General features: G+C 34.3%; 1 protein-coding gene across 5 annotated transcripts in view; it reads right to left on the bottom strand.

Moving 5' to 3' along the window:
• The window catches only part of trol (terribly reduced optic lobes), a 197,604-nt gene that overhangs the window by 106,015 nt on the left and 78,544 nt on the right, over positions 1-13,045 (bottom strand). Inside the window, exon 1 of one of the 5 annotated variants that reach the window (XM_087409402.1) lies at positions 2,209-2,719. The exons of the other annotated variants lie outside the window; for them this stretch is intronic. The gene's annotated coding sequence lies outside the window, so the exon portion shown is untranslated. Of the gene's footprint in view, positions 1-2,208; positions 2,720-13,045 lie in introns of those variants that run through there. 5 annotated transcript variants of the gene reach the window in all.

Below are 13,045 nucleotides of genomic sequence, written 5' to 3' on the forward strand. Positions count from 1 at the left end.
CTAATTAAAAGCGTTACTTTACCGCCAGAGTCTATGAACCTACGACTTCCTGGTCGAATCATCGGCGATGGATCTGAGAATGCGATCAATCTTCCTCGATCGAAAGCGAGAGAGGAATGAAGACGTCGCGCTGACCGAATCTAGACTAGCATGCTGTTAGTTGTGGATAGAAGAAAGAATCATCGAATAGGGGCGGGAAGTAGGGACATTTTACTGCGACTGTCAACAGAAGTATGGGAGGCATTAAACTACTTTATGTTTTTTTCCTCTCTTCAAATGCTCTCCCTCACTATTACATTCGTAATGTCAAATTATATTCAATTTGAGGTGTTTTTAATCATTTCATCGTCATTACTTTTATCCAATACGTCGTTAATTTAATTAAAACAATAGCAATAGATCGATATGATCCTTATATTTAAGATTGTCTTAATTATAAACTAATTAGAGAATCATATTAATATTTTAAGATATTATTTAAGACAATCTTGAAATAAAAATGAACTGTGAATACAGATCTTGAATAATTTAACTCAAAAAAATGTATAAAATTTTACTCAAATTTAGTTTATTATTTATTAAATGCGTACGTAATTATGAATAATGTTTACTTTGAAGTTAACCACAGAAATGTAATTCACAGAATACAGAATACAGAAATGTGATTTACGTTTCAACACATATGAAAGTTCGAAAATAACAAAATGTTACTTAACTTAAGAGATTGAGTTATCATTGTTCCTTTGATATTTAACAGTGCTCTATGATGTATCATCGGCGTGACAACGCCGAATCATCGGCAATAACTCTTGCTCTCATATTTCATTGTTATGTTCGTGAAATTGGACATAAGCTAGTTGCAACCTTGGAATGGATTCATATTCAAATCTGAACATTTTTGGCAAAGATTGCGAAAGAGAAAGAGTGAGCACGAACGAGAAACTGGAACTTTGGAAGAACTTGCGTGTTAGATTATGACTCATTTGAGTAAAGAAAGAGTAAAAGAAAAAAATGAAAAGCCTAAATATATTTGTGCCTTTCGTCTTCTCGGTGGAGATAATTTTGGACGAAGGATTAGCTGGCTTTCCGGGCAACATGCTTCGCAAATGCGGACTGCACTTTTCCACCCCTCATAAAGCATGAACATCGAAGAGATGTTTAAATATATACGAAGCGATGAAATAGACGTCATAAATTCAGGAACATGCCTATGCATAGAAAAGTTTCCCGACGAGAGCTAGCGCGAAAAACTTTTCTAGGTTATAAATGAAGTAAGAGATATAATAAAATATTAAAATAATTTATCAAATCTTGAAATCGCTATCTAACGCTATTGCAACTTTGTATTCATTTCTATGTACAATAATTTTGTTTCTTTAAGTTTTTATTTAAAAAAAAAATTTTATTAAAATTTGCTGAAAGAAATTTTTTCATTCAAAGAAAATACATCAGATTAAAAAGTCAACTTTTATATTCACTCAAAGTTCTTTTGAATGATTCATATACAGACGTTATCTTAAGTTTGCAATTTTAATTTCGTCATCGGCTCATATAACTAAAATGTTAATGGAATATATTTAGTCTTAGCAGACAAAGAATTTGATAGTAGTAAGAGTGAAAATGGATACGCTGATTAAGTCGAATGAATTTTGTAACGCGACACCATTTATGAATAGACCGATAGAAGCTCAGGATCAAAGATCGTGTAGTCAGCCAAGGAAAACAGAAGGTCAGGTCCGATCCGAAACAGATGAGAAAATTAGCTTAACGTTAGCTTGATAGCCGACAGGCTTATTTAAGATATCTACAGTAACACCTGGATCAGTTATTTCCGAAAACACTACTTACACCGAGTTAGAAACAATACGTGTAGAGAATCAACATAGACTTTTCTTCGGGATGACTAACAAGCGCGTGAATATCACGATAGATCGAGCTTTCACCCTCGTACTCACACAATTATCGTCAATTATATCGCTCCGACGAACAGCGACTCTATCAGCCGGATAATCGCATGCCTTCCTATATAACCGAACTACCTGCAGTCTAATTCAATTCGACAGCGCGTTTAGCAGAAAGCGCACCACACGATATTCGAATTTTTCGCGCAAAAATCGTCGCGGACAATGCAACCTTGACTTTTATTTCGGAAACGTGGGCTTTTGCTCGAGGTGTCAGTCGCATCCATCCGTCAATTCAAGTTCATACCACCCAGTTCCCGATAATTCAACTTGCGAACTTTCGGTCGGCTTGACTTCTCCTTTATCTGCCGATTTCTGAGCGGCTTGTGCCGCCGACGCAGCAGAATCGCGATCCTCCGCGATACTATCGTCGGCGCGTACCCGATCGGACTAGGAGCGCGGACTAGGAGCGACCGACCCGTCGTGTTCCGAGCGAGTAACTGTCGGCCGAGAGAAGCGTGGGAGGTCTTGCAGGTACCGCGGCTCCGTGGCGTAATGGCAATCACGCGGGCGGCCGACACGGCCTCATGCCAACCCTTTGGCGCGCTTCGACCTCTCGGCAGTTTCCGACGTTCGCTCGGCGTCGCTCGACGTCGTCCGTCCTGTACTGAGAGTCGGCGCCGAACCGTCCGCGAGATGAACTCACAGATGAACTCCTTTGATCCCGCTTAACCCTTTTTTTTTATTCTTATGACACATGAGCATTTGAACTTTACGAGCTTTTAAAGTAACGATGTCAAACTAAGTTAAAGGACACATGTGAATCATAAATTATTCAAATTAAGAAATAGATATTTGTAATAATTATTCTGATGACGATACGTCATGTATCGGATAGGTTAGGATTAAAGAGATTAAGAGGACTAAAGGAAAGAGAATTAAAATTGCGTGTTTTTAGGTGGACTATGATGATCTTGAAGAGCCTGAGTAGCAAGAATATTATCTCGATAATTGATTTTACTAATTTTTAACGTATCGCGTAAACACATGAACAAACTGACTATTTCATATTTGTTGCTTAGAAAATATTTCAGGATCTGAGATGTAATTAATCTTTTTCAATGAATGAAGATCATTCATAATTAGTGCAGTAGTGCAGACTATACCGAAAAATCGATAATTATTGGATGAATTTCGTTTGACCTTTGAACTCGATTAACTGATTTGATTCCTGTTTTACCTCGGTGGAGTTAAGATCCTATCTATTGTCAAAAATAGAATATGAAAAATTAAGCAATCTTGCAGACGGACAAATGGATGGATGAAATTATAAATAGTTTGCTATGCTGCATTATTTAATAAGAATAAAACGCAACTGCGAATTAACTACAATTGCAGATGATTTAATATCAAAAATAAAACTCAAACATATATATCGTGTTTTAATTATTATAGTACCAGAAAGTATCTAAAAAGTTTGCTAGCTACAGATCTGACAATAATTTTGTTAGACTATCTTAATTATTATGTAAGATGCTCAAGCTGATTGTTAAAATGCCTAAACCATTTACGTAGCATTGTTTATTATGCACTTGATTGTTCCACGTAATAATTTTGGTAATGTAACAATATTGTTTTCAGATTTATCTAGCTCAATTTTTAAAAACTTGAACAAAATTGTCTTTTTCGTATAAGAAATGCTTATTTCGATATATTGATAGGACAAGTCAGTGTCATCAGTTATTATTAAAGATGAAATTTATTAATTTCTATTGAATTTCTCCGTACCTTTATATAAAAACACAATGCATATCGAGATGGACATTGGCGAATGCGGAGCGCGGAGGTGGCAGGTCGGCCAACACGTTCGGCCCGTGCGGATTATAAAACTTTAAATAAAATAACTTTAGAATTGCACAGGTCTGTGCGCCCGGACGGGCGTGTCGACGTGCGCGACGGAGAACGGCGACGACGTCGACGACAAGGCAGCGCGACGGGGAAAGGAAGACGACGAGGGCGAAATGTGCTCGCGACACGATGTAGACACGTCGCGGAAGAAAGGGATGGCGCATGTTTATTCAAACCCATCTTATATCGCATTTTCATACTAATGGACTTTTTCAACTCAGTGGTAGAAGAGGAGACGAGAGGGTGGGTCCCGGTCTTGAAGAAGAGCGTGTCCTACGTTTCCGTTCTTTGGCTTTGGCTTTGGAAAATGTACAGCCGGAGCGAGTTCCCGACGTCCCGCGGATGACGAAGTCCGCGGATTATCATACTCGCGTTAGCATAACAGTTAGAATCTCTCGACTTGGAAGATGGGCCAAGGCAGGCGGAACGAGAGGCATCAAGAAGCTCTCTCGATTTCCCGACTCGCAGTCAAATTCCTCACTTTCGAGATAAACGATCGACTGACGACATTTTGATTTATACATCTATTTTTGGTAATCGGGATAAGCAAGCCATGTAGATGTGAAAATTGTAAAGACGGGATTGAAAAAGATGCAACAAGAGTTGATGCGGTCCATTTATAATTAATTTGAAAGGATTTTTTTTAACTGTTTATTTTTGTTATATTAACTGGATGAGCTATGGGTTTTATCTTCTTTTCTATTTTATTTAACAAAAATAACTTACTTTAGCCTAATTAAATATCAAGAAAAGTAGATAAGAGATAAATTGACATATAAAGCATTAGTGAAAAAATGAAACGAGTTAATAACAGATTGATCAAGAAAAAATATACTCCTGTATAAGTACAGAAATAAACGTGACTTGAATTGATTTCAAACAATAATAATTTTATTTGAATTGATTTCAGTCACAAAAATGTAAGTATCATTCGTGTCTCCTATTAATATGACAAATATAAAATAATAATATTGAAACCGGGGTTCGATTTAGAAAATATGTCAGCGATATATAATATATATGTATATAATATCTTTATTTCTGATGAATATTATAAATAGTAAGTAGATATTTATATAAATAATTTTGAAATTACTATAATCTGCAAACACTTACGTAAGTAGCTTTGTTAATTTTGAGATTACCTTGCTATTACACATTTTATTATAATATATTTAAATATTATAATATATTTTTCTACTCATAAATTTATTTAATTATCAAATATGAAGACAATCAATGATACGTTGAAAAAAATTTACTAAATTTTAATAAATATTTGTTTAAATAATATTAACTAAATATTTACTAGATATAAATATATATTTATTTAATAGATCATTAATTAGTGTGACTTAAGTATTATTTTGTTTTATTGACAAATATTTATTTACTGTAATAATACATTTTATTATATTTTTATTATTATTTATCTTATAAGTAATATTTACTGTAAGTAAATATTTAGTACAACTCAAACAAATATTTATTAAAATTAAGTAACTTTTTTTCAGTGTGTAACATCATTTTCATGTTTTTTTTAAATATGTCATTCTAGTAATAGGCACATTATATCACAGAACCAAATCACCATGCTAAATCATGCAAGTTTTTTTGCATTACGTGAGATCACGTATTATGATACACAACGCTAGAAATAAATTCCCAACGACATAAAATATTATCGCATTCTCGTCTTTGAGGACAGAACCTCAACTTATCTTTCAGGTATTGGTGTAAAAGTACTCGGTTGATTTTATATAGAAGGCGTCCATTCATCATCCTATCATTTTTTCACGATCGTGTCTGGTATACCGGGGGTCCACGTCTTCCTTTAAGACGAAATGAATTCCTCATTACGCGCCACGGTATTCGCCGGGAGTTTGTCTCGTTCGGCCGCTTCTGGCGAGCACCATCGCCGGGAGTGAATCTTGCATCCTCACTTGAGGGGGGAAAATTACTTTCAAGTTCGGGCGTACTCTATGCAGGTCGCGCGGACAAAATTTTCGTTCTACTCAGGGACGATTAAACAAATCCAGAGCGCCGACGCCGCCCGCTCGCGTCGTAATTCTCCCGACCGCGTACGTATTGTCGTAAATTACAAAAAAGGGGGTCTGAATTGCAACGAGCAACGGCGCGTGCACGCGAACGCCGCGAAATAACTGCGCCTGTGTGTCTGTGCGTTCGTGTGCGACACGTACACGTGGCTACGATGCATCGGGATAATACTGTCCAAGAGTCAGCGCTCTTCTAGCCGCGAGAAATCTGGGTTTTGACAATTCAAAAGGATGAGCGAGCGAGCGAGAGAGAGAGAGAGAGGGGGGGGGGAGAGAGAATAATCCTTAACGTGCTTAAGTCGCGCTTAAATCGGCACGTATCTTTTATTCATCGGATTAAAGAAAATCGATACCAAAAGACAAAACGGATAAAAACTGCGCGCAAAATATTATCGCTGTTCAATCATCAATTTAAATGTAAATTTTTCTAAGAAAAAAATATGATTTCGTAATATTTTTCATTACGTTGATTTTGAGTGACATTATTGCACAAATACTCAATTACATAAATTTGATTTTATAGAAATAGAAGTTGAATAAGGTCACTGAAACTGGAGTAGTCAGTAATTGTGCAATATTTAAACATTATTTTGATTTCTCGCTCTAAATTTTTTAATAGAATTTTTAAATTATAACAAATCCAACACAATTTTTTTATTATAATTTTAAATAATCTGAAATATGAAACGTAATTTTATTTAAAATCTAATTTTTAAAAATAAAAGAGGAAAGAGAATTTATAATTATTTTATCCGAGAACATTTATTTACACAGATCGTAGATACAGAGATCGTCGGTAAGAATATATTCGATTAATGCGAGAACAAGAATGTTCAGCGGATCAAGCTTCGAGGAATATTGTTGCAACGTACTGTACCTTGCACGTACATATACACCGACTGTTTGTCGTTGGTGCTGTTCGTTTGTTACGAGTGGACCTTAAGTGTACGAGGTGCCACGGTAACGCCTACCAATCTGCTGTTTGTCCTCCAACCACCCGCTGCTCTCGCCGCCGCCCCTCGGCGCTTAATTCTCACGCGCGCGAAATGAAGCTTAAAGCCGAAAATGAATTCTAAAAAGCGAGCAAGCCGCCACCGTTGATAAAAGCAAACCCACTTTCGAACGATATAACGACGATCGTGCTCATCCTGCATCCGCGAGAGCAAAAGCTCTCCTTAATAATAATTAAAGGGATAAAAATATACAAATGTATATTATTAATTTTAAATAAGTTATAAAAGTTGAAAATTGACAAGTATATATTTGATTGCAGATCCACAGATTTAATGAGTTTTACGCCAACCTCATTTATAGATTTCTCGATGAAATATGGAATCCTGACGTATGATCCAACATATTAATATTTTAAGAACAATTTTCTTTTTTAAGTTCGGATATTCGGCATTAAATTTTCATCAGGCGTGAAAGCTTTTATATTCAACCGAAGATCTGCATATTACTATCAGTAAGGTATATTTAAAATTTATGCATGTTCCATGAGAAATACTAAATTTTACGGTAACTTTACATACATTAAATCCATTTGCCACGACCGAGAGTGATGCTGGCTGTAATAAAAATTGATAAGTCAGGAAGAATCAGCTGTCTTCCTACATTCCTAGATAAGTGGTTCGACTTCGAATATAATACATCGGATTAGTAAGAGGCGTGTAGGTTGAGCTGATGTAATTAACGCTTTTATTATTTATATCCCGCGTCACGAGATGATTTAAGAGATGTAAGATTATTAGAATTATCTCCGTAGCAGCGATGCAAAACAACACGATTTCTCCATTAATTGTTTGCATATGTAATGAAAATGCCAAGAAGTTATTTATATATTAAGATATAGTAAGATTGTTTTCACACGTAAGACGTTTGGATAGATTTTATGTTTGACACCTAGAAATAGCTACAGTAAGTTACCATTTAAATTGCTAGATATACAGCTACCAACTATTCTGGTTCACAAATAGCCGTCTCCTGCAGTGACCGAAACTTCGAAAAATGTTGCGGCCACTGAATATTCAGCCTTCCATACATTTCAGACAGGCCACACGATCTTTTGTAAAAGATTAGTTTCTAGAAAGTTTCTAAAAATTTTTAAAGCGACAAGAAGTCTTCCCAAGATAATTAATTTTGGAAATGAGGTAAAAAAAAACTAATCCTTTTATTGATTTGTCAAATGTGTATCATGATTAAATTCGCAGATAATCATAGATAATGTAAAACAGTTAATAATACTATGCTGAAATAATAAACTATTCAAAAACTTATACTACAAAAATAATAAATGGATACGAATTTATGGACTATCATTGATAATTTAATTTTGTTTCTCTCTCTCTCTGTCTCTCTCTTTCTTTCTATTCGTTCTTTTATATATACAATAGTTAAGCAATTTTTTTTTGTTTAAAAATATTCTTATCGGCTACTTACTGGCATCATTATTTATTTAAGAAATAAGAACGAGGTATTAGCGAAAACTAATGTACGTGGACATTATCTTAACGAAAAACTATGTAATCCTTGAAATACATGTTTTTACCCGACATGAACGAAACTTTTTTTTCTGCTTCTCATCTCTCTTTTTTTTTCTTTTTTCCTTTTTTTTCTTCTTATCTTCACTTCGTTGTTTCTTATCTTCCCTTTCTTTGCTCTTCTCTTATCTCCGTTCTTATCTTTATTTCTTCTCTTTTCTGCCTTTCTTCTTTTCACACTAGATCTTTGATATCAACTACATATTCATTTGACGAAAACTATTTTCTTCACATTGTCATATTATACACTAATAATTAAAACTAATTTACAAGGATACATTGTACTATCAGAATTAGTTATTGTAAGACTACCGGCGTAACATAGCCTAGCTGATGAATTAACTCACCGCCCGGGCTAAGACACAAATTGAGAAGGCATTATTGTAAACGCGTAAAGGACTCCGCCGCCACCCTCAAGTCATTGATATGCACGTGGAAATAACTAAACTTGGAAACAAGGACAACTTCGTGCAATCGCTCATCTTCTATTCAGCCAAGTCACTCAACACATGTTATGTCATTTATCCCTTACAAATGGAATACGTCTCGGCGTAGGCGTCATCCGATCTAAAGTAGGCATGCTAAATTCATTCGTTGTCTGTCTATCCATATCATCGCCAACATCATATGAACATGTACAGAAATAGCAGTATCGAAGTAACAAAATATCGCGAGAACGTACAACGCATTAATTTGTTAAAGCATTAATTTGTTAAAGAGTGCTTATTTTCCTGTACTAACATTGAACACTTGATCATGCTAAAAGATATTCTAATCAACATATTTTTATCAGTTTTATACTCGGTTCTACTTGTTGTCTGAATCGATACATTTAAATGCACATGAAAATGTTACATACAGAGCATGTAATGTCTTGCTTATATAACATATCCATGTATGTCATATCTATATCTATAAAGGTGATGTAGAATAAAAATCAATTTTTTACATTGCCTATAGACGAGACGTTGCATTTCAAAACACATCGATATTACATCGCGACTCATGAATATTTTAATTGAAGATAAATTAAACATTTTTCATTATAAAGTTGCACAAGTGTTGGACAAATGGAAAGAGGTGGGGTTAATAGGACGGCATTATTTTTTCATGGCTCAGTTAGTCCTGATCAGCGAAATGCAACAATTTAGTTGCATTTGCGTAAGTTTGAGAACAGAGTTCTCTTTGTTGAGAATGAATGCCGGTGTTATTAAACGCATTCCGCAGATAAATTAGGGGCACATACCGGCGCTAACGTTGAAGGTGGAAGTAAATAAAGAGCGCGCGGAAATAAATTGATAAGATATAACATTTTGCAGCTTTACAGCCACTCGGGCACATGCGAGTGATCAATTAGAAACTCGTCGTCCATAGTATGTGTAGGACGAATGCAAGCTCGTTTTTCTCCGTGAAAACCGTCCGCGCTGCCTTGTCTCTCGAAAGTGTAAACGAACGGACGAGTGTCCCTGTATCGACGTAATGTGACTTCGCACCGCGAAGATGCGATCGCACGACGGCGTGGATCATGCATGACCAATGCAACGGCATGCAACAAGGACAACTTTTATATGTTGTCTACCTAGCACGGAACTCCAACGTTGATACGCTATTGATAGGATCAAACATGCATTCGCGCGCATATTATGCGTGTTGCTTATACAACGCGCGTTAAACTCCATCATGTCACTGTGACTGATGTCTTTTTTATAGCTAAAAGCTAAGGGAAATAATGCAGGGTTGAGAACGTTACTTCATATGTTATTGTTACTGTTACTTTTCGTAAAAAAAATAATTCGTTGCACGTTACTAATTTTTAAAAAGTAACGCGTTACTGTTACCGTTACTTAGAAAGTTACTTTCTCATTACTTTTTTGTAAGATTAAAGTAAGTAAATTTTATTAAATATTGTTTTTAAATATTAATATTGTTATGCATTCCAATACTTACAACTAATATTAAAAATTTATATTTCATGTTACATGTATACACTATTGGACTTACAGACAGTATTGGCAGTGAATATAAGAATGCAATCTAAGACATAAAGTACGAAACAGTTTTTTCGATATTTAAATTTCTAATATAAAATATTTTTAGCCAATATATAAAAATAACGATCTATTGAATACTTGCAAAGATAATAAAAGAGATTAAAGTAACGATAAAAGTAACAGCTGAATTCGTTACTGCTCATGTAAAAATGTAACGACGTTACCGTTATCATTAGATAAAGAAAAAGTAACGAAAATGGTAACGACATTACAATAAAGTAATGCATTATTTCTCAACCCTGCAAAAAGAAAAAAATATTAAAAAAAAGAATTAAAAATTTTCTTTAAATAAAAGAGTGTTGATTTAATGTCTTTTTGAAATGCTTAAATCGTTTTAAAGGTGTCTGAAAACCATTTTCAATTAAAGACCGAGGAATACATTTCTAACATGTTGATTGCGCGGGACGATCGAAACCGGCTTTGGCGTTGTAGTTTTTGTCTATGTGTAAAATGCGCAATTGCACTTCGCTCGTGAAAAATGCAACGATGTAAATGTTCGGCCGACTACATATGAGGATAACGTTTTTGCGGCTCAGGAATCTATTGTTCGTCCCATAACTGTCGTGCTGTAAAAAAAAAGCAACTCGTATGGATAGTATTGTGTTAAGGTAACAATTTCATCCCTCTAGTTAATTTTCGTCGATGTTCAAGCTGCGTATTCAATGAAAAAATTTTAGTATATAATTTGATTTTAAATTTAATTTTGTATTATAATACAGTTAATTGTGACTTTCATAAAATACTGTTAATCATTATTTCCTTGATAATCTAAATTTTCTTCACGCATGGAAGTAACGTCCTTGGAATACCGTAGTAATGTTTAATAATCTGATAATGGATATCTTTATTTAACCTAAATAATTGAATTGATCAACGTTGACGCACGTTAACATAATTTATTAATATACATCTTTCACTCACATTTATCCTATTTAATATAAAATATTAATTATAGTAAAATCTTTAATATCTTTTAGAGTTATATTAATCAAGAGAAAAGGGAGTAATAGTACTTTTCGTCAAGTTCACTTTATGCCAAAAAAATATATAATATCTAAAGTAGTCACAGTCAATCGTGAATAAGTGAGAATGAAAACGCGATTTAAGTATATGCCCTATATAATACAAATTAATTAATAATTATATATAAAATGGGATCATTTTGGTCTAAAATCGAAAATCGATAATTAATATTACATTACATTAAAATCGGACAACTTTGACTCAAATTTTTATAATATTCAGACAGCACGCACATCAAATTCAGGGCATATCTAAATTGTCTTTAAGATATTTTAAAGATATTTGAAGATATCTTATTTGAACATACGTGCTGTATGACATTTTTTTTCATTTGGGTTAAAGTTATCCCATTATAATACTAAAAAAATTAGTAAAAATATAATTTATACTATTAAAGTAAAATTATAGGAAGAAATTTACGTTTTTCAAAATGTCAAAGTGTTTTAAATCTTTAATCTTCCTCGTTATGAGCGAGGATATAATTCAACGAGAACGTGTGTGAAAGTGAAGTAAAGTGATAGCGGGAAATATACCCAGATACGGTCGACGTGCATTAGCCGAGTGAATTTCTTTTTACGGATGTTTTTCGGATAGACGGAGAACGATAAATTTTCGCAAACCGGATGTTCGCGGGTGCGCTTGTGTGTTTATGGTAGCGGCGGTGAAGGCGTTAAGATGTAATGACATACAAAAGAGAGAGCTCGCGTAAACTCTAATGATCGTACGACACATCAGTCGGCTTGTAATCGAACAAGCATCAAACGTCAAAGGTGTAGTCTATCATTACATATTATTATCATGGTCTATTACTGCGCTGGTCAAGTCTAATCAAAACCTTGCTCCGTTTTAGTCATTTCGCTTTATATTTAATTTGCGAATAATAATATGGAATAATGGATTGTCTAAATTTGATAATTCACTCTATTTCTAGATCATGATTTGATTTCGAATTTTAGCGTACGTTATATATCGTACGTATAATAAATACGGGGAAAGAGAATTTATTTAATTTGGTTTCTCAACTAAACTTATAGCCGTCGTTGATACGATCGATTATAAGTTCTACTAAAATTCTCTCAGTATTTATGGAAGAAACATCGTTTGACTATTAATATGTATAATTTTCAAATAACAATATTTGATTTCGTTTGACGTAACGTGGCCACATAGCAGGGAGTCTCCATCATAAGACACGAAGAAGCCTCTAAAGCTACCAACCTCCGTTATATTTCTGACAACGAATGCATTACGCTACGTTGTAAAAGCAATCGTGAATGTCTTCGCCAAGAAATACGTGGATGATACCACCTGTAAGTCTAACCGGCGCACACTGTAGTTTAGATTAATTCCGTAATACAAAAATATTTCATATTTTGAAATCTATTATTGGATCGTTTTTTTTTTTTGAAGTTTTATACTGTACATATATTCCGAGATACTATAAACTACAAATGTTTTAGTATACAAAAATAATATTAATATAAAGTAGCGATGCAATAAATACTCTCTAAAATTCTTAGAGTGAATTTCACTCGAAGAGTAAAGATTGAAAATTGAGACACTCT

This window comes from Acromyrmex echinatior, chromosome 1 (assembly GCF_024713525.1).
Source record: "Acromyrmex echinatior isolate Ae372 chromosome 1, ASM2471352v2, whole genome shotgun sequence".
Lineage (NCBI taxonomy): Eukaryota > Metazoa > Arthropoda > Insecta > Hymenoptera > Formicidae > Acromyrmex > Acromyrmex echinatior.